This window comes from Platalea leucorodia (assembly GCF_965183815.1).
Source record: "Platalea leucorodia genome assembly, chromosome: 1".
In the NCBI taxonomy this organism is placed as follows: domain Eukaryota; kingdom Metazoa; phylum Chordata; class Aves; order Pelecaniformes; family Threskiornithidae; genus Platalea; species Platalea leucorodia.
In genome coordinates, this window is record NC_138823.1 from 2,063,894 (window position 1) to 2,086,203 (window position 22,310).

The following is a 22,310-nucleotide window of genomic DNA, read 5'->3' on the forward strand; positions in this document are numbered from 1 at the left end:
TTGCTGTGGAACTGCTGCTTATGCTCTGCATCTGCTCCCTGGGGAGCGATCAGACTAAGGGGAAAACAAACCAGCTGTAGTCTGGCAGACACGTGAGAGGCGGGAAACCCCTGTGGGGATGTGAGGAAGAGAAACGTGAAGGGTTTCCAGAGGGTTTTTCCTCCCCTCCCTTCTTCCCTTGAGGTCTGATGTTGCAAAAATGAAAAAAAAATTGGGAAAAATAGAACAGAAACTTTAAAGGGAAATGCTTTTGTCAGTATGAGAGGAAAGGGGTAGAACAACATTTAAGTTGACACTATCACTGCTGTGCTTCAGACCTCTGTCTCTGCATACAACAAATGGAGGTTTTCCTTTTCCAGTGTGGTTTAGCGAGAGAGAAGATCACATCTGTGGTTTGGCGTAAATAAAACATGTGCTTAAGAAGCTCCCTGGGTTTACACAGTTGTACTCTGTGTCCGTCAACAGTCAGCCAAGTTCAGACTGCTGTAAGATAAGCTCAAATTGGACGCCTTTGCCATGTGTTTGTAAATGCAGCACTGCTGGTGCCAAGGAGAGTGGCTGCAAAGGAAAGCAAATGATTAACCTCTGAGAAATTGGATCCCTGTGATAAAATGAAGGGCGGTCTAATGAGGGGCAGAGGAAAGGCTTCCAAGGCAAGGATAATATTCCAGGATATCAGGTTTGTGCCCTGCGAAGGAGAACTGGTACTTGCTCGCTGCAGCTGTGGAAGGGGGACGGCTGCCCATCGTGGGTGTCCCACAGGGAATGAGCAGAGGACCCATAGGCTGGTTCTTCCTACGGCTTCTTTTTAGCCATAGTAGTGATATTTTTGGCCAGCTGAGCACATGTGCTATTCAAAAGAAAATAAAGAATCAGGAAGAGCTCAGCTCAGCCGAGCTTGTCCCAAGCTCTGAGAAAGGCTTCTCCAGACCTTAATCCTGAGCCACTGCAAGCTGGGGCACGAGGAATTTCGATAAATTACTTAATTAATATTCTTAATCTAAGTCTGGATTAAGCTGCAATTATGAGTGATTGGCTTGACTCAGAAATAAGCCTTTGAATAACTGCTTTCACAGCTGCAGGAGGGCTCATAAGTTCCTTCTGCTGCCACGAGCCTGAGAAGAGCGTGATGCGAGGTCTCTGCAAACTGAGGTAGCTTCCAGTGGCTCCCTGGGGTTGCCCTGTAGTGCCGGAGGGATGGTGAGGCAGATAGCTGATGCCTTTAAAAAAAAAAATGCTGTGTTTCTAGCTTGGTGGATTGCATCCAGACTGCCCCACCTCTTGGAAACAGGGCAGATTATTTATTTACCAAGCTGGGTCAGACAAGGAAGTCTCTAATCCCTTCCCACGGGTCACCTATGCACGAATGAGCTCTTTGGTTGTTTTTTTAAAGCTGTTCTGTGTAATCTCTTCCGTCTGTTTCTCAAGCCATAGCTGGACTCTTGAACTCCTGAAGGTTTAGTTTGCCAAAGTGGAAGACAATGGGGTGGCAGTTATCTCCACCAGCTTTAGCTAGGGTTTGTGTTTCCTTCTTGGTAGTCCCCCAAGCAAAACAGTTCCTGACTTCCCATAGTTCATTCCTGGTGCTGCAAACCCCCCTTTTGAGAGAAACAGGACCTGGGGGAGTTAAATCTCCACCACCCGCTCTCCTGTGCATCCTCAGACCCAGCACTGTCCCCATTTCTGCATGCGCAAGGATTCTCCACAAAAACAATCACGGGACGTGACCTCGAGTGCCTGCAAAAGTAAATTCTGTTGGCTGCCTTTCCAGGGGTGGTGAGATTTGAAGGTGGTGAGGGGAGATGACCCAGCAGGTCTGGCCTCTCTTCCTAGCCCAGGCATATGGCACAATCCCATGATTTTTGTATTATGCTTCTCTTCCTTCTCCCTTGGGACCCTGTATTGGATGGCTACGGCCTCACATCTTATCCAGATTTCTGGTTCATCCCCATGTCTTTCATGGGGTGTCACCAGCCCCAGCTTTGTCCTGATGTAGCGATGTGTGCCACGTGAGCCTGCAACGGGGTCTTGGCAACGCGGGCAAAGAGCCGAGCATCTTTACAATTTGGCGTGGGGTCTGTGCTGTAACAGGCTGTGGTTCAGTCACGACCCCCTCCGTGATGTCCTCCTTTATTGCTTTTAGTTATGTTTTAGTTATGTTTGATTTAGTTTCTTTTTCCCTACAGCCAGCGGGGCAGGCTTTGCAGTGTGACCCCTTTAGCAAGCAGTGTGACTGGACTGTGGCTGCACAACCCCTGGCTCCCTTGCTGTGCAAATAGGGTTCCCCTTCCCCCCCCCCCTCTTTTTTTTCCCCCTTTCTCCTCTTTTGTATTGTCACCTTTGAAAGAGCTTTGACATGGGGCTGTGCAGGACTGTCCTCATAGTGCCTTATGGTGTGCTAGAAAAGAAAAAAAAAAATAAACAGGAGCTATAATTCTATAAATAAAACAAAATAGCTCAGTCCAGTTTTTCCTCTTTGAGAGTCTAAGACAAGATGGTTTGTTATCCTTTAGCACTTTAATTTGGTATTGCTATTGCTAGTAACAAAGCCATAAGCTTTGTACTGAGTTTGCGAGACCTCAGGATTGAGGCTTGTTAGGTTTGCTCTGACTGAGCTTGTCTTGACCTGCCCGAGGCTGCTTTTTTTAACTTGGCTGAGTGGTAAGAGCAATTTTTCTAATTGACCAAGTGGCTATGGCTAATTTGTTTTACTTTTGTATATCATTGTATAGCGCAGCTGTAGGTTTATATAGATAGCAGTAACAAGCCATTATGCTGTGTAGAATGAGGTATTTATGACTCTGACCCAAGATATAGTGTAGAGAAATGCAGGCTTGGTACAACAGCAAAGGTCTTGAGAAGTGGAGATGTGGGATGTGGTGCAGAGGAGTGCAGGTATGGGGTGATGAGGTGGGACCTGGGCTGGAACTGGAGACTCCTTGGCTATAAACCATTCGCTCAGCTGAAGAAATGCAGACCTGGAGCTGGTCCAGGCTGGTTTTAGGGGTAACAAACAGTACAAAAGCAGTACCTACCATATGTAAAAGGCACTGCATATAGTAAATTGAGATGTAGCTGCAGACCAATGAAAAAACACGTTAAAAAAAAAAAAGATACTAAACATAATTGAAATGGCTCAGTGGATCCTGGGGAGAGGAACAAGGAACCATCAACATGAACATCTTATTTTTCCTGGCACAGGGCTCCAGATGCTGACGACTTACCATAATGCCACCAGCATGGAAACCCCCAAGAGTGGGAAGGGTGACCCTAACACCAAGAAAAGGGATAGAAACCACTTAGTGTGTGTAATAGTTTTCATAATAATATCATTCTGTATAGGATTATTCTTTGTTTTCCTATATTAGTCAGTCTAGACCAACAATCATTCTTGGATGAGACTGTTAAGATTTCAGTTGTACTAATGATACACACACACACACACGGTGTGCTTTCTGCTTGCCCATAAGATGAGATTTTGAGGTTGTAGCATTAGCATGGCATCTTTCTCCCAGTCTTTCTCTGGTTCTCTTGGGGTCCCCTCATCTTACTGGTACCATGCCAAGCTTAGAGTTGTGGCAACAGAGCTGACAGGGCAGCACGTGGGCCAAGTCATGGGAGGGAAATTCGCATAGCCACAGGGGGAACAAGCCTTCCCAGTGCTAACCCAAGGCTCTGGGCTTGGCCCCAATTGGGCAACCAAAGTTGGAGGTCCCAGTCCTCAAAGAGTGGCTCCTCCTTGCTGGACCCAGCATGCATATCCCCTTTTCTCTAGGACCAAAGCACAGCGTGCAAGTCCAAGAGTCCCCATCCCCCTTCTTGGGTGGCCTTACTTCCTCCTAGGCTGGTCACCACTTCCTACCCACCTTTTATCTCCTGCCTTCTTTCAAAGAGGAACTGCTGCTATCAGTAGCAACTGCTTTCCTTTTGGCTTATTTTGAGATATTAAGTAACATGCACTCAGGCAAAGGCAGCGCACAAAACTCGGACAGCAGATGTGAGCACTGGGCTCCTGCAAGGCTCTGCAAGTACTTGTCAGCCCCCTGGTCTGGGCCGTGGACACTGTGCAACACGTGGGTTGACCTGTGTCAGCCTTTGCATTGGCCCCCCTTCTGGCTAGGACTCCACGGAGAGCTGGGAGCTGCTTCCCCCGAAGACCGTGCAGGCAAAGAAGAGCCAATGGAGATGAGGGCTCTCCTGGTGGCATGTCTGGCTGCTGTCCTCTACATGGACATCAGTGAGTTGCTCAGGATTCCTGCAAGGCTTGGGCTGGGATGGAAAGAGCTGGCATTTTGGGGGGAGAAGTCACATGTATAACTTCTAAGTCCAGTGGTCTTTAAGAAGTCAGTAGATGGTGATAGATAAAGAGCTGGTCTGCACAGTCTCTCTGCTGCCCACTCACCTGGAAGGAGGGGTTTTCTTCAGGGAAGTGTGTGCTTAGCAGTTTTGGGTGTGGGATAGTGGAAGGGTAGAACTGGCTCAGCCAAATCCTCTATGTCTTATTCTATGTCCTGTGTCCTGCATGAGGATGGGAAGAGGTCCAGCTGGGAAGGGGTTTCTTGCTTTGACCTCGTGCAAATCATTTATGTTCTCTTCCTGTAGCCAACTCACTGATGTGCTACACCTGCACCCAGAAGACCAGCAATGATGAGTGCTTGACGACTTCCCAATGTGTCAAAAATGAGACAGCCTGCATCACTACGATTGTGGAGACAGCTGTTGGTGAGTCCCACTGCCATGAACTGCCTGGGTTGTGACCTCCCAACCCTGCTGCCTAATGCTCCTGTGTGTCCCAACCCCAGCGCTGCTCTCAGCGGGTCTGTGTCCTTCCCCGCTTTCTGCTCCAGTGCACTTGGGTCTAAAATGTTTCCCTTCCATGGGGCTTTGGGAGAACTTGAATAGTGTTGGGTTACAGGTTAAGCCCAATTATTTCTTTGTTTGAACAGCGAGGCAGAGGGTAGTTAATGAACATCATAACCCACATAGACTTGGGTGATCTCTCAAGCTGCTTACACGGTAAAGTCAGGATTTGCTCTTGGAAGAAAGATTCATGGGTTGGTTTTATTTGACTTTTATCCAGGCACTCAACAACAGAAGTTGATCAACAAAAGCTGCATTTCAAATTGCAGTATGTTTCAAGACATTTATAATTGCTGCAATTCGGACAAGTGCAATCACAACAACGCATCTGGGATGGGACCTCCCATTGCAGTGCTGGGAACTGCAGTTCTGGTCAGTGTTACCAGCCCCCTTCTCTGGACTGGACTGTGATGAGATCCCTGTCGAATAACCTGTGCAAGCTTCTTAACCCATCCTGGTCCCCTAGCACCTGCAGTCATTTTGCCTGTCTATCCCCAGAACGTCTTCTGAACATCGAATATTCAGGCACGGAAAGGGCAGTCTGAAGCTAGCTTGAGCTTGATGGAGAAGAGATCCCTCAGTTTTTCTTTTATGGCTTCTCATGCAACAGGGCTCTGCAGCCACCATTAAAAAAAAAATTCCAAGATGTTTATTTTTTTATTTTTTTTTCAATTGAGTGTTGACTCACAGCAGGGCTGAGGTTTTGCAAGCAGCATGGTCAGGTGGTTCATGCACGTACACAGAGAGCTAAACAAATGGAGGTGAGTAGGAGGAGGATACAATCCTGATCAGCACAGCCCCAGATTGGAGTGTGTCTCTTACTGTTTCAGCCAGGTAGAAATTTCTGAAGGCTTATAGAAAAAGGTCTGGGAAAATAATGAATTTCCATCTCTGATGGTATTGTTCTAGTATGCTGTCAAGACTCTGGTCTTGACAAGGTCTGGGACAGCATGGGGAGGGCATCTTAGCAAATGAAACACCCTGTGTCGGTTCCTGGCCGTGGGGTCAGCTGGTGCCCATCTCTTATAGCCAAGCTCTCTCCCTCCAAAATAAGGTGTCTGAATCCAAAATACCAATTGGAAAGTAGATATGGAATTGCCAGGGATAGTCCTAGTTGGTCAGGCCAAAACCGTGCTAGCAATTAAACAGCGTGGACAACTGTGGGACAACCCTTGAAACTGTGCATGGGCCCCCCGTGTATTATTGGTATAGACATAGCTGCTTCCATGACAGCTCTTCTGCAGTGTGGTTCCAGCCCCAGGGCAGCTGGAAGGGTGGTGACCTCCTCTGGAGCTTGTGACACCTGGACATCACTGCTGGATATCCCTATTAATGCCCCCAAGTACAGGTACGATCCTGTATGTAACTTAATCCAGACCCAGCTAGGCTTTGGGCAATACAAGAGTCCCAGAGACACCATAAAAACAGGTAATACTGGCAAAGAGATTTGGGATGCCCCTGGGGCACCGTTTCCCTGACCCGCTTGAAAGAGAGGAAGCCAAAGGGCAGGTTCTCAGAAGGATTTCAACACCTTGGTGTAATCTGGCCCCAGGCTGCCCACGCTGTGTTCTTGAACTCGCGTATCTCTGCCCCATGGCGGGGCTCCCACGGTGAGCAGAGTACCTGGCCACCTTCACAGCATCCAGGAACAGGAACTGCCTGAAAGGTTGGGTAGGAGCAGCCACGGGGTCTGAGTCCTTCAGCGATTTGGCGTGCAAAGGGTTTAAGCCCATGTTAGTTTGCAGTAAACCCATGGGTGGGATTAGCTCTGAACTCCTCTTGGCTTCCCTGGGAGTTAAGCACTGAAACATCTGTGAAAGTCTGAGGTGGGGATGGATCTGTGTCAGGGGGATGGTGATGGCAACCCACCTTGCTGTCCTGATTTTGGAGAGGTCGCAATCAGGAAGGATACAAAGAATGAGCCTTGCAGGACCAAGCACAAGTAAATCCCTGGGGAAGAGGAGAAAGATGGAGGGAAAGAGCCAGAAGGAAAAATCACTCTTCAGCCACTGTCATTAGACCCAAGGGTGGGAGGAGCTGGAGCTTACCCTCACCCAGGAGGTGCTCAACACACACAGCTGCCTCTTCTTCCAGGGCAATGTGTGCTTCAAAATGTAGTCTTCCCTGCCAGAAAACCTAAGTGGCACCATGTTGACCTGCCCTCTTCCTCCACCGCAACCCCACCCAAAATGAAGGATGGGGAACAAGACAGGGTTAGATTCTGCAATTGCTTCAATGGGTTTTATTGAGGGCTGAAAAATCCCTGGTGGTGCAATCATACCTGGTGCTGAGAACCACTTCTGTCCTGTAGCCCCTGGTCTACTAGCAAATGGGTGGGAAATGGCAATATGTACAGACTGGGATGATGCTGTGATAGATGGAAATATTTGGGAACCTTCTGAGATGCCACCTAAGAAGTGATGAGGGCAGGAGGGCCTGGCAGACTTCACACTGACTACAGGGAAGCTGAATAGTTAAAAACTTCAGGGCAAATAAAAGGAAGAGATGCCATGAGACCAAGCCATGATGTTTCTGTCCCTTCTTGTCATTGTGGTTCTATATGTGGTCACTTGCCCGAGGCCTTTTGTGAGAAGAGCCCAGTATGAGGCTCCTAAAAGATGAGCAGATGCCTGGTTGACTTCTGTTCATTGACTTCTGATCTCTGTTCTCCATCCAGGAAGACTCAACAGCCAGAACATTGCAGAGGGCAGCCAAATAAAGCTGTGTTTGCTAGCCAGCTCCAACACAATTGTGTAGCGCGGTGTGGCACAGCCAAGAGTAAAATCAGGCACCAAGCTCTCATCCTGAAGGATGTGATTCACTTGCCTGCATGGGTCTGATCTCCAAGGCTGAACCTAAGCAAGGGAAATAAACCGTTCCTGGGAACATTCCCTGATCTGTAATGCCATCGTCCACAACATTTAATTAATCATTTTAATTGCTAGCACATTCCCTGGCAAGGTTTTAACATGGACCAACCACCACGGTCCCATGCAATGTCTGGAAGAAAACAAAGTAGAGAGCACAAAGGCAGGACTATTCACAAGAGGCCCTGTTGATGTCCATCTCTCGGCCTCCGTGCTGGAGATGGTCCTGGACACATTTAATTTACTGCTATAGCTGTAGTCTGGTTTCTGCTCTGTGATGCTGGATACTGGGATACCTTTTGTGCAGCTCTCTGCCCTGACCCAGCCAAGCACTGCCTTCCGTGCTGCAGTCATGCTTCTTCCATGTGTTGACCACCCAGGGTGACACCACCATCCTCAGTCTCCCATGTGCCTCTGAGGAAATGCCAGCCATGGCAGTCTCACACCTCACACACGTGCATCAGACATACCTGAGGCCAGGATGGTAACTTCCCAACTATCTGCCTCAATGGGCCACTGGCAACCCTCAAAACTCCAAGTGGCCCGTTGTGCACCCTTGCCCATCATCACAGTGGTCCATCAGATCACTCCTGTCGGTGGACCAGTGGTGGACCACTTCCCGTGGCCTTGCAGATCATCTTCCTGTTGTCAGTGAGGAGCAGATTTGAATCCCTGGACCAGGTGACTCCTCTCCAGCTCTGTGTCAGAGAGAAGATGTTCATGCCATCAGTCCTTGGAAGTGAGGGAATAAACTGAGTCAGCGACATTTCTTTGTTTAAAAAAAAATCAAGAATGTACCTTGTTAATCATATTGAAGAGTAACACAATTATTTTTCCCTTCTTCCGCAAAAAAAGAGTCAAATCTGCTTAAAGCAAACTGCTTCTTTATTAGCGCAGACCTTTGCCAGGGTGCTTCCACTGCTGCAGGACACTGAGCGTTGGCTGTCTAGGCTGATTTCCAGACTCCCCCAAGGAGTCATCGCTGCAGGAGCACACCACGCAATGAATCACGCTGGGCAATCCTTATTCCCTGGAATAGGTCTAGCTCTTCAGTTGCTGCCTTGTGACGTCTGGGAAGACTGACGCACCTTCTCCGGCATCCATGGTGGCACGCAGTCCCTGAGTCTGGCAGAACTTCATCTGTTGGGCAAGCGATGTGGCTTATCCTCTCCACGCCCAGAAGGTGTATGTCCATCGGAGAGGAATGGTTAGTGCTCATGGGGTTATCAGGGCTGACTTCACCATCCTGTTGATCCTGTTTTATGTCAGCTCTATTGGCAGACCCAGTGGTTTAACGGCGGTGTCAGAAACCTCAAAAATATCTGCAAATAAGCCCACCTCAATAATCCCCCCCTTTTTTTTTTCTTAAAAAGGAAGATGCTATGGGTTTTGGTGTCCCTTTGAACTTCCTCTGGCCATGCCTTCACTGTGATGAGCAATGATTAGTCCCATCAGATGCTCTAAATGTCTCTGATGAGCATGACCCCTGATTCAGGGATGCTTGTTCATCTGACTGATCTCCTGCCCAGAACTAATGTTGGCCCCCAATCATTTTAGCCTTCTCCTCGTCCATTTAAGCTCTTTCTTCCACATGTTTTCTGAGCCTCTGCCTCTTCTTCTTCTGTATCTCCATCTTCTAAACCCCAGGCTGTTTAGCTACAGCTGGATCCCAGTTCTCTTCCCTGCAGACTAAGTCTTGCAGGGTGGAGAAGAAAGGGGTGAACAGAGCGCTGATTGCCCAAGCGGCTTTATTCAAAGGGGCTGCTCCTGCTTTGTCCTCACTGCTCTTTGGTGGCCATGGTGACTCATGGAGATGTCTGCTGATATTCAGAACCAAACTTCCTGGTAACTCTTTTCTTGGAAGCAGAAGAGTGACAGGCAGTCAAATGGAGGCCCCAGAAGGGCTGAAATTATTAGCTCCAGCTCCACCCAGATTGTGAGCATGCAGAGAAATCATAAAGGCTGAGAACATTATATCTGACCGGTATCTAGCAGGACTCTGAATCAGACGCTCCATGTAGAACGGGGACAAAGATATTTTTACCCTTTGCACAAATGTAGCAAAAGAAAGCTGTTGCAAAGCTGGAAACCAGCCTCCAGTGTCCCAGCTTCTGCATTTGAACCCCAAAGCCATTGCTCTCTTGTCGCAACTGCTCTCAAAACCAAGATGCAGAGCATTTATGACTTTGTAGATAACCAGCAGCTTTTATAGGCAAACAGGAAATTATAAGACATTTCCTGCTGATATTGCCAACCATGAATATACAGCTAGATCTATCCTGATTCTAGATATTGGGACTTCTCCAGGTCTAACCCTGGAAATGCACTTGGCAATAATCCACCCAGATGAAGCCATTAATTTATGCCATTTATTACCATTTTGCTTTGAGTAGCTGCCTTCACTGAACTATCTGGCCACAGATGTGATGATCAGATTGGAGCTAAACAGTACAAAAACCCCATCAGACATCAGGAGCACTGCTAGCCTGACCATAGATAAATTAAAGTATTAAATGCAACAAATGGAATGAATTGCCTTAGTGCTTTCACTCCTCTCCGGACCCATCAGACCAGCCTGAAGGCAATGCCAAGGTGAGAAAACAACCCACACGCATTCCTAGCCTGCCAAATAATGCATGATCCCTGCCCACTCTTTCAAAATTGTTGTCTTCATCATCACTCGGTCCAAACGCAGGGAAGATATATATCCTGTCCCCAGGTGAGGGTGCTTTTCCTGGGCTGTGGAGACGACTGAGAGAAGATGAAGGCCTCCCTCCTTGCCGTGCTGGCTTTGATCCTATGCGCAGTTCAAGGTGAGGTACCACAGTTCGCTACTAGACCAAAAATAGTCGCGCGTTTTAAAGTCAGGGAGGTCTCGTAGCCAGGGAAAGAAATCATGGGAGAGGGTGCCTTAGCTCTTGCAGTGGTGCAGCTGAAGGACACAGTGGGTTTCTTATCTGTAGTCTCAGCCTGGATGTGTGAAAGGTTTGTTTTCTGCAGGGAAATTTCCCTATAGACTCATGCACTGCTGGATTTTTATGAAAGCAAGACAGAAAAAAGGAAGCAGCTGCCACTGTTCTGCCTTTGTTAAGAGACTTTACAGTGAGTTTGTCTGTTGAGATGATGCAAAACTGTGGTTATTTCTAAACCGTGATGAAGAAGTGCTTCAGCCTATGACAGCACAATACATCAGCAACTCCGTGCACCCGGTTCCTACTGCAGTCAGTGACACCGTTTCTAGCAGCAGCATTGGGACAGGGCCAGACCTACAACATCTGGCCTTGTGCAGCTGCCTGCTGAATGCCCCTGGTTTCTGCCCATCTCAGAGACCCGACGAGCTTGCTGATTTCAGAGATTTTGGGACAAAGTTGGGGAATTAAGAACAAACTGGGTTGTGGACTAAATGGGTTAAGCAGCCTGATGCTGGGATATTGGGTGGAGATGTATATTTGCATATTATTTGCATTATAGATTAGGTATTTTATTTCACACAGAGATTGCAAATGAAATCAGAGCCCTCTTAAAGTATATGATCTTATAGCCTCTGTGGACAGTTAAGAAACCAAAGAGAATAAATGTTATCCTCATTTTGTAAAGAGGAACAGGGTTTGCCAGCACTTGGAAATTTGCCACATTGTCTGGTGCAGAAAAATAATTTCTTGGAATAGTTATTTCTGTCTCATTGTGGCCTAAGAATACCTTTCTGCTATTTAGCTTTGTTCACTTAGCAGAATGGTGATTCTGACAAATTTCCAAGTGTTATCAAGGCCCGGGGGACAGAGGGATTGTCCTCAGTGCCAAAATGAAGACTGCCCTAATCCGTGTTAGATAACCTAGACAGTAAAAATGAAGCATTAGACTGCACGTGCCTTAGGGCTGAATTCACACAGTAAAGAGTTAAAAACCTTTCTCCTCACCTTTTTTTTTTAACCCAGGTAATGGACATATGTTTGAGGGCATTGAAGTCCTACCCAAAGAGACAGGCATGGGAGACTGACCTCTTTAAGCTATGAAGGTCCCAATTCACCCTATTCAACTGCCGATGCTTGCTGCCCAATTAGGCTATAGTCTATGTTATAGTGTCTCCAGCAACTAGAAAGGGTGACCCCAAGCCTTGGGACACCTCTGTAGACTCTTGCAGAGGACCCTGTCCTGCCCAGCTCCCTGCATCACATCAAACCCGGTACCCTTGGCCCATCGTGCTATTATTTTGAGTGCAGGGCACGAAGGGCAGACTTGTACCATCGGTGCACGCATGCACAGATGTGTGTGCCTGAGTGCACGGCTTGGGTGGAAATGTGCAAGTGTGCGGATGGCAGAGTGGGTTGGGTCTGGGTCTTGCAGCCCCATTGCTTTCAGCCAACCCGCACCTTGTGCATTCAAGAGCCAATGGAAAGCAGGTTGGTAATTTTTGCTGCCGGGACTAGCAGCATTTTGTCTCCATCTTCCATATCCTCTGTCTTCTCTTGCAGCAAATGCCCTGTATTGCTACACTTGTGACTGGGAACAAAGCAACTGGAGCTGTCTGAAGGCCAAGAAGTGCTCGGACAAGGATGAGTACTGTGTGACCAATGTTGCCTCTGTAGGAATTGGTATGTGCTGGCTGTGTATCCTCTGATGGGAACTCAGGAATGGGATGTGGGGTTTTGATTGGATTTGTTATGGTTGACCTTTGTTGATGGATGGGCTGAGGAGTCATGGGGTAGCACACGTGGGAGGTGGAGCCCTTGCTAGCCCAGCCTGGCAGTGCTGAAGTTTGTACGGTTTGAAATCCTCCTCCCCATCACACACTGAGATTGTCCTCTTTAGCCTTTGTTTTATGCCGGCATGGAAAAGGCAGGCGACACTGGGAGAAGAGGAAGGACAAAGAGAGAATCCTTCAGAGGAAGAATAAATACATTTGAACCTTGATTAGACAAGGAGTTGAAAAGAATCATAGAATCATATATCATAAAATGCTTTGGGATGGAAGGGACCTTCAAAGGTCATCCAGTCCAACCCCCCTGCAATTGGCAGGGACATCTTCAACCAGATCAGGTTGCTCAGAGCCCCATCCAGCCTGGCCTTGAATGTTTCCAGGGATGGGGCATCTACCACCTCTCTGGGCAACCTGGGCCAGTGCCTCACCACCCTCAGCGTAAAACATTTCTTCCTTATATCTAGTCTGAATCTCCCCTCTTTTAGCTTAAAACCATCACCCCTTGTCCTGTCACTATTGGCCCCACTAAAAAGTCTGTCCCCATCTTTCTTATAAGCTCCCTTTAAGTATTGAAAGGCTGCAATAAGATCTCCTCACAGCCCTCTCTTCTCCAGGCTGAACAACCCCAGCTCTTTCAGCCTTTCCTCATGAGAGGTGTTCCAATAGAAGCAGGTAGCCAGGGTGGATGAGAAGGTCTACAGAAATATAGAGGGGAATAGAATTATTTCCTTTGAGCAGAGAAGCCTGGAAATGTGTTTTCAATCCAGGCATGAACATTGTCTCATGGATGCCATCGTGCACCTAAGAAAGCCTTGACGTGAGGGTCCATGCTGGGAGGTGCCAGATGCCCAGCAGGGATATTGAATGCCTTGTGTAGCTGGTCACCAGCAATTATTGGGCTGTGGTGGGATCGGGGTGGGTCTCATTGGCCATGCTGGTCCTTGGGGTCATGGGGGACAGTGGGACTCATGAGCCCATCTCCCTCCTGTACAAGATCAAGGAGCACTTAACAAACTCTCATTGCTAATACTGCTCTCCCTTCTTTGGGCAAGGCTTTTTGTCTTTATGGAAGAGGATCACCAAGAAGTGCTCCGAGACCTGCCCACACCACAACTTCAGCCTGGGCCTGGCTTCCTACACCTCATATTGCTGCCAAACCTTCTTGTGCAACCTGAGCGCGTGCCCAGGACCCAGGCTAGCTCGGGAGTGAGATGGCAGGGAGTCCCATGCCAGTGTCCTTCTTCATCTGCTCAGCGGTGGTGGGAGAAAGGGGCTCCTGAAGGCCTGAAGAGCATGGTCAGATTCCCCCAGGAGGGTATGGACATCAAACACAATGCAAAATAGATAAAGTATTATGGTCACCACCTCCTGCCCTGTGTTGCCTCCCAACGTGTAGCTTCTCACTTGCTTCTCATGCCTGAGCTCTGTCGCCCCAGCAGCTTGAAGGAGAAGCAGCTGTGCTATGTCCTGCAGCCTGGGGGAGAGAGATGTTGCTTCTGCATGCCCTGCAAACCTCTAGAGGGATTTCTCCTGCAATCTTCCCTTATCTTGGGTGCAGCTGGGAGCCACACAGTGGCAGCTTCCAGACTTGCGGCGGGAGGGGTGGGGTGGGCAAAAATAACCCCTCTACACCAACTCAGAAGGAAAACTGTGCAAACTCACAGGGTTGCTGCTGGGGAAGGAAAAAAAGGCAGTCCTGTGTATAAAAGCCTGAGCCTGCGACAGGTGCTAACCGCAACTCTCCTTCCTTGCACCCTTCACCCCCTCCGCCCAGCCTCTCACTCCTAGCCCCCAGCTACGGACAATGACATCCCCCCTGTGCCCCATCAACAGACACATCAGCCACATACCTCTTCCTGTTGGTTCTGCCTGCGGTGCCACATTTTTATCAAAATGATGCTTATCTGCACATCTGCGCACATCTGTGCACATCTGCTTATCTGTGGTCTTTGTCCTCACCTCCACTTCCAGCAGCTGTCCTTGGTCATGCCTTTCTTTATGTTGCCTTGCTTGCTTGTGGCTGTTGTTCGAGCCAAGCGACCTTACCCAGCGCTAGCACTGCCTTGGACCTACCACTTGGCATTGTGTCTTCCAGCAAGCCGTTCATCTACCTGTCCCCCCGACATCCCCCAAATCAGCCGCAGGGTAATAAAATGTATTTGCAGCATTTGGGTCGAGCTGCTGAGGAACAGTGGAGGGGTTTATAAGAGAAGAATACAGATTTTAGAGAGCCCAAATATTTCATGTAGACGTTTCCAGAGGCTGCAGAGAAATGAGGGTAGAAGGAAGCAGAAAAAATGAACAATGATAAGAGCTCAGAGATTTTTCATTGCCAGAGGTGCTGCTGAATGCCTCTCCCTCCTCCCAAGCAGCACTTTTTGGAGGAGTTTTGCACTGGAAAAAGCATAGAAATACTTAAACTTGGGTCAGCCTGGGCTCCCAAATCTGCAAAATGTTGCTCAGCCAAGGGCTGGATGACACTCTGTGTTGTGCTTCAAACCCAGCCCTGGTAAACAAGAGGGACAAAAGGGTCTTTGAGCCATGCCGAGTGCGTCTGCCTTGGGCTAGTGCCCGTGGCTGCTCTGGATGAATGCCTTCTTCTGAAGTGCTGCCTAACGGGAGTCTTCAGAGATGTGCGCTCTCTTTTATTAATCGACTTCTACTTTCCTTTACCCCCTCCTTCTCACAGTTACGCCATGCTGCGAGGGCAGATCTCCGTGCCGAAGGAGCCGTGCTGGGTGATACACCTCCCTTTACCTCTTCATTAGACCGTGATCTCTTTCATACCCTATTTAGGAATTTGCATTTTTCGCCCTGAAGCAATCCGAGGCCCCTCCTGTCCCTCAGCCTGAATGCTCAAAAGCTCTAATTTACTCCTCACACAATATTTTTCTCATAAAAAAGAGACTTGTGTGGTTTTTTTTCCTGTGTGTCGGAATTATTCAGCTCTCTGAAAGCACTGAGGAATCCCAGTTGGACAGACTAATAATTAATATTTCATTGTGCTGGATTTACACGTCCTGCAGTAGCGGAGACAGAGTCCTCCACAGCCTGCAGGAAAACACAGTTGGGTATTTTTTTGCCGCTTTAAAGCAAAACTGGCTGTTTTTTGCTTGGTTTGGTCTGCCTTTGCTGCAGAAAAGCATTCTTGTATCCCATGGCTAATGTAAGGGGAAATAAATCATCCTGGGTTGATCATCATAGTTGAAGAGCAAAGGGTTATTTCCCTTGCCCAAAGGGCCCTGCAGCTCAAGGACGTTGAAATCTGCCCTCCTCCCATGGTGCAAAGCTACCCTGGTGGCAATTACTCCTCTCCAATACATCTGAGCTCTCCAGGGAGGAAGAAGAGATGGGTGTGATTCCTAATCACTAATTTTGACCAGGAATTAGGGCCAACTGGGACCACAGAGAGATGGCAGTCATTAGCACGTGGATGAAGCTGCCCAGAAAATTACCCTGAGCCTATGCCCCTTGCCGTGTCATTGTGCAAGGCAGCATTCATCCCTTGGGTTTCAAAAGTGCTTGGAGGACCCTACAGAAAGGGGTTGTGCACTGGGTGGAAAGGAACTAGTTATCATCACTACAGACTGCACTGAGCTTCTCTGACCCCATTCAAAGACGTGATGGTGATGGGAGAGGTGGGAGAGAGGTGAAGGAGCCCTTCTGCTCTCCCCAGCACAAGGCAGGGCTCAGGTGCAACACCTGAGCGGTTTGGGGCACCGCACAGTGCAAAAGAGATGACTCAGCTGGAGACAGTCCAGGGTGTGGGAGAAAGATGCTACAGAGACTCAGCGCAGCATTATTGCAAGCATTTGGGGAGGGGATGCCCGACATGGGGAGAGAGGGGAGAGAGGGCTGTTGTCCCCCAAAGGGGCTAACAGACCCTGGTGCAAGGCACGGAGATAGGTCCGTGGAGAAAGAAATGCCCAAGCATGGCACTTAGAAGAGGCAGCACAAAGCACAGAGCCCTTTCAGTGGCTGGAGCTGGCAGGCAAACACAGCATGGGGATGAAGCAACAAACAATTACGAACGGCATAATATATGCCTGGTTGCAGATAATAACTAGCAGTTTAAATACCTAAGGGACTCATCGGATGGACGTCAGGGGGAGTCGTGACGTGGCTGCTTTGGGTCCAGGCTGCAGGGCAGTTGGACTCGCTGTGTGTGGTTGTCACCCTTCCCTTCTGCTATCATCAGAGCTACCAGTTTACAGCCTCAAACAGCCAAACGCACGCGATAAATTTAGCCCTGCACCAAGCTGTGTGTGTGGGCAAGGCTGGAGAAGTGCTCAGAGGGAGGCTGGAAGCGGGATGAAGCCGTCAAGCCTTGCAAAAAGAGAAGCAGCAGTGCCCTGGGCAGGTGTCCCCATGGGTGGTGATGGCAGATGAAAGCAGCCAAGCCTCCCTGCAGCCAGCAGCCACCCCATCTGTCCCATGGCCACCCACACCACTGAGATGACTATCACACCAGGCAGGAAAACACCAAATCATCCTTCTAAAGTGCAGCCCCTGATGCGTTGCCTAATTCTCCACAAGGCTCGGGGTGAGGTCTGTGTTTCGTTTGTGGGGTGGCCAGCATCATCGGGATGCTGGTGAGACCTGCTGGGTCACGCAACTCAGGGAAGAGGGAGAGGGGGAGAAGCGACCTCGCTGTCCCCAGCAGGTACCAGGGTGCGCTGCAGGATGGACAAACACCTCTCCGGACTCTTGACACCTCCCTGCTGGGGGCTTGGGTGGAAATGCTGTGGGAAATACAGCTCTGGGGGAAATTCCAACACCAAACCAGGAGTTTTTCAAACCAAAGCCAGAAGCTGAAATGACAGCATTTCCCAGGCAATGTTGGGGTCAAGCCACGTTTTTGTTTGTGGTACGGATAAAAAGAGGTTTTCTTTCTTGACTTTTGACTTCATAAAACATACTCAGTTTCAACCATTATGAACTGAAATGGCCTTCGGGGACTCATGCTGTGGCCTTCATTGACGTATCTAAGTGCTGAATGCCTCAGTGTGTTCCTACCCCCGAGTCACAGAGAGACGGGCACTTCTGGGGTGACTCCCCCCTCCTAGGGAAGGCATCGAAGATGGTGCCTCTTTCCAGAGGCCCAGGGCAAGTGAATCGGGAAGATCTACCATTTAAATGCCTAAATTAGTTGCTTTGAACCCCAGCCTCAGTTAGAAAAAGAAAAAAAAAAAAAATGGGTAGCAAAGCTATCAAAAAAACTCTGTCTGCGAGAGGAAACTTGATGGAAGTTGGCACATTTCCATAAAAGTTCCATGTCTGGTGCACTAATGAATATTCTGAATTACGAGGGGGGGGACAACAGAAAAAAAAAAAAAACACGTTCCTGGGAAATCCTGGACGGTTTCCAGTGCAGAGAACCAGACTAAGCCCACGAGAGGGAGCTGGTGCCTCTGCGTGGCGCCGGACTGGCCACAAAATGCTGTCTGCCCGCAGAAAGCCTATGTTCCTGGAGCAATTTCCAGGGGGAAAAATCAGCAGCCGTGTAAGGGATGAGATGGCTCGGCTGGAAGCAGCCCAGGGAAGGATGGCTGCGGGACCGCGCTGCTGATGCCAACCACACCGAGCTCTGCTCGCTGACAGCGGGCCCTGGCCAGCCTCCAGCGTCTGCTCGCTCCCACGCCGGGGACGTGCCTTGGTTTGGCTGTGCAGGATAATTCTGGTGCATCTAATATCAGGTCCTGGGGTGCCTGTGCTAGAAGCATTTGCATCCAAACCCCTAAGTTAGTACCAAGCCCTGCGAGGTTTCAATCCAGAACCCGTGGCCATGGGCTGCTTGGAAGTGGGGTGCGGTCCTCAGTCCCTCCCTCACCCACAGCTGGGGTGCTCTTGGAAGTCCCCAGAATTGCTGGGCTGATGTTGAGCTGGGCCCGGGCAGCATGCAGGGAACCTTATTTTCTTGGCACCTATGAGGTCCTGGGGAGTAAAGAGGGGATCAAATTGGATGGCGCAGCGCCTTTCTGTCCCATTATGGGTGACTCTATTCCTTCTTTCTGATTTTCCTACACATTCCTCTTTGCAATGACTCCTTGAACATCTTCCTACCCTCTGATACTGAACTCTGCTAACTCCATCCATTCCTCTCATAAATGGTCACAGCCAAAAACCAAGACTGGCACCTGCAACCCGCCATGCATGCAAATAATAGAAATTCCACCTTTTTCCTCCTCACCCGTGGGTTTTAACCCTGTCTTCAACCCACTGCCTGATGCCTTCAGCAATCATGTGAAACCAGAAAGGGGAAGAGGTCCACGAAGGTCCTTAGGAAAAGGGTGGCCTAGATGAAGCTTCAAATCCAGCTCTGCCACAGCTTCCCCATGTCTGACCTCAGGGGAGTCATTTGGTGTTTGTGACTCAAGACCTTAAGATCGAGAAAAAAGCACAGGGCTTCTTGCCCTGACCTGGAGGGCTCTTTGCATCTCGGCACTCAGTATCTCGGTGATGCTTCACCCAGCTGGTCCAGGGATGTCCTTACACCAGGACCAGGAAGGGTCAGCCTGCCCACCCACTGCAGATGTCTGTGCACTCAGAGCTTGCCAGGCCCCTGCAGCACTATGCTGCTATAACCGGTGTGAACACTCATCCTCTCCATAATGCGATGCAGAAACCTGTCATGGCAAAGCCTCGGCTGCTCCCACGTCACTCACTCCTCCAGAAATGCTGTTCTTTGACTCACTGTGGTGCCGAGGAGCTTTTGTTAGGAGTTCTGTTAGTAGCTGGGCATGCAAGCAGCGCAGAAAGACATCTCTCCCCCGCTTTCCCATCACGCAGGAGCTTTTACAATGGCTGGATGTAGACACAGAGGTGAAGGCGAGGGCGTGGGCATTGCTCGGGGCATTGGTCGCTTGGCCACTGCCTGATTTGTTGTCAGCAGGGTGACAGGTCTCATGATGGGCTGAGGCTGCTCAGTAGATCTGATGGGGTCCAGGACTCCTTCTTCTGCTCCGAGGCTCCTGACAGTGCAAAGAGAGGAGCTCCAGGGCCAGGACTTGGTCCCTGGAATGAGCCCAACGCCAGGGCGACATGCAGAGCCCCGTGTCCTCAGAAAACCTCGAAAGGCAGCAGGAGTGCTGCACGCTGCCACTGACCTGCCTCTCCCTTCCGCAGGCAGGCTGCCCACCTCCCCAGCACCGGCGTGGGTGGGAAGGAGGGCTGAGCACAGCACAGCCCGTGCTACAGCAGACAGGAGAGTGAGGAGGAGGCTTGGGCATGTGCCCCACCCTGAAAAAGCTGGGAGACTGGTTTGTCTGCTCATCACCCAGCTCCCGGCTGGATGTCAGCAGTGGTGAGAAGGGAGGGTGGTGCTTTACCCCATCCCCACAGCAGAAAAACCTCCCCAGGCTGCTCTGTGTCTCCTTTCCCCATGCTGAGAGTGGTACAAAGCTTTCCCTGGGCATGTGGACCTTGCTGCTGGGGTGGATGTATCTGGAGACAGATGGTCTCCCCAAGGTTTGCTGCCTGCTGTAGGGCGGAAGGATTTGGAAGAAGCAGAACTTGACAAATTTCTAGGTCTGATCATATTTCATTTCCCAAAATACCCACGGTCATCAAAGCGTGATGACGGAAACCCAGTGCTACCCCTAGATGCTGTCCTGCTTCCAAGGAAACAGGCAGGAGCGGTGCTCAGCATCTCCCAGGCATTACTGAAATGGTCCTGCCTGCATGGCCCCTTCCTCTTATTTGGAGCAAGAGGGAGCTGGGTCGGAAGCTGTCACAGCAGCATCCCTGCAGATAATCTCACCTCCCACTCCAGACCCTCCACACTAAATGCTGCACCACACGCGTTGGCAGGAGTGTGAAGAAGCAAACGGGTGAAACCAAGCTCCTGAGGCTAAATGCTACAGGGAGAGGCTCCATCCAGATGGGTAAACAGCACAGGGCAGGGTCCGTCCTCCAGCCCTGAGGCCACGTGTTATGGCATGCTTGTGGCACCCTTTCCATCTCCAAAACAGGGTGGCCACATCCAAACAGCCCTGGGCTGTCTCCTGAGCACGGCCTGGGAGGTGTTTCTTGGCATGGGTGAGCGTTGATAGCGGGCAATTGTGTGAGCCCATACACTTTCCTTGACTTATTTACTGGTGTAGAAGTAGGTTCACAGCTCTTTTTTGTTACCATAGCACTTCGCGGGTCTGGCCAGGAACCCACCGCACTGTCCAACTTGCACGAGAAACTCAAAGGAAGCAATGTCTGACTCCAGCAGATGCAAGGATTGCTTGCTCAGGATGGCTTGTTGCATCCTCCCCTTCCTGGCCACCCTTCTCTGGGGAAATGAGGTGGGATCAGAGTGGGTGGGCAGGACCCATCCCACCATCAGGACCAGGTGGCAGTGAGGGCACTGGAGATGTCATGGCCTGATTTTGGCTGTGGAAGTGACACCAGAGGCATTGCTTGGTGCTGTGGATGTGTCAGAGGAGAGGAGATACCCTGTATGTCTGCTGTGAAAGTCATGGCCAGAGGACAGGCGTGAGGTTTTGGCTGCAGAATGGGTCTCATGGTGCTGAGCCCACCCCAGAGCTATTTCTGTTGGTGCTTCCTTCATCCCATCTCCCTTTCAACTTGAATGAAAATGTGTTTTCCTCTATGCAAGCAGGCAGGAGAGAGTGGCTGTGAGCAAAGCCAGGGCCTGATGCCAAGCGCTGTATTTACAGCCCAGAAATGGGACGGCACATCCCTGGGTTTTGCTTTCAGAGGAAAGAAAGCTTCATGGGCCTCTTTTCCCATCGGAGATCCTGTTTCCTTCACCCCACCCTGCTCCTGCAGCAGTGGTCGGGTTGCAAAGCAAAGCTGGCGGGAGCAGTGACTGCAGCTGCTGTGGGCTGAGAAGCAAAAGCCACCGCTCTCCCACGCCTGTGACTTTGGGCAGGCCTCTCCTCACTCAGCCTCAATTTTGAGGATGTGGAAGCCTTTGCTAAAACATTGTAAAGTCCCTTCAAGACATTGTTGTCTTTTTCCTGACATGTTAACAAGTTGGGAGTGGGTCAAAGGCTGGTACGTGGTGTGTGCAATCTAGATGGGACGAGTTGTTCCTACAGTTGTTCCTACAGTGCCCTTTCCTTGCCAAGCAGGAGGGTGTCTGCAAACCCATGGTGGCTTTTCCACCCTGGTATTGCTCCTTGGATCAGTGCACGTGGCTTTTGGTTCCCATGCCCCTCCCAGGCTGTCATCCGTGAGGTTTGCAAGCCCTTGTTTGCGCGGAGTGGTTGGCGAGCTGGGCTCAGAGGGGCTGCTCTGCTGGTGGGTGGGATCGATCACGGCACGTGAGCTGCTCTCACCATGCCCCACGAGCGGTGGGGATGGGGTGAGGGAAGTCAAAGCCCAGCTGCAGTGTTCAGGGATGCTCTTGAGGTAGACCGATGCCTTTCCCTCCTTCTGCCCTACCACCAGTGCAAACGCACCCCAGCAAAACCATGCCCTGCTTTTCCAAAATAATAATAATAAATAAAAAAACCCAAACAACACAGAGGCTTGATTTTTTGACTAACCCTTCTGTGAAAATACCCTTCTGCTCACCCAGAGAGGAATATGATTGCTTTCCCAGATATCATCCTGTTTGTTTATCTGCCCTGCTGAACACACCCGGCCGGCTGGGATGGTTTCAGCCAGGATATTTTCCTTGATCTGCAGCTCCTCCGCCTGCCATGGGCTCTCCTCCGGGGACAGCCCTGCTCTCCTTGCCCTCCTTGGCCGCAGTTGCAGAGGTTTCAGCATGGCTATTACCTGAGGTGTGACAAGTTTCTAGATGTAATGAGGGATGGCCCAAGCTCTTGTTCTCAACCATGCCACAGGGATTTTGATGCCGTACCTGGCTGGGTCAGCATGAATGGGTCAGGGGAGAAACCAGAGCATCCTGATCTTCCCATGCATGT

The 22,310-nt window shown here is 49.9% G+C and overlaps 1 long non-coding RNA gene across 1 annotated transcript; it reads left to right on the forward strand.

Moving 5' to 3' along the window:
* Positions 1–3,989: 3,989 nt before the first annotated feature.
* On the forward strand, positions 3,990–5,509 carry LOC309598217. Its single transcript, XR_014230006.1, has 3 exons — positions 3,990–4,237; positions 4,603–4,722; positions 5,081–5,509. It is a non-coding gene; the product is annotated as an uncharacterized lncRNA (long non-coding RNA).
* Positions 5,510–22,310: the final 16,801 nt, after the last annotated feature.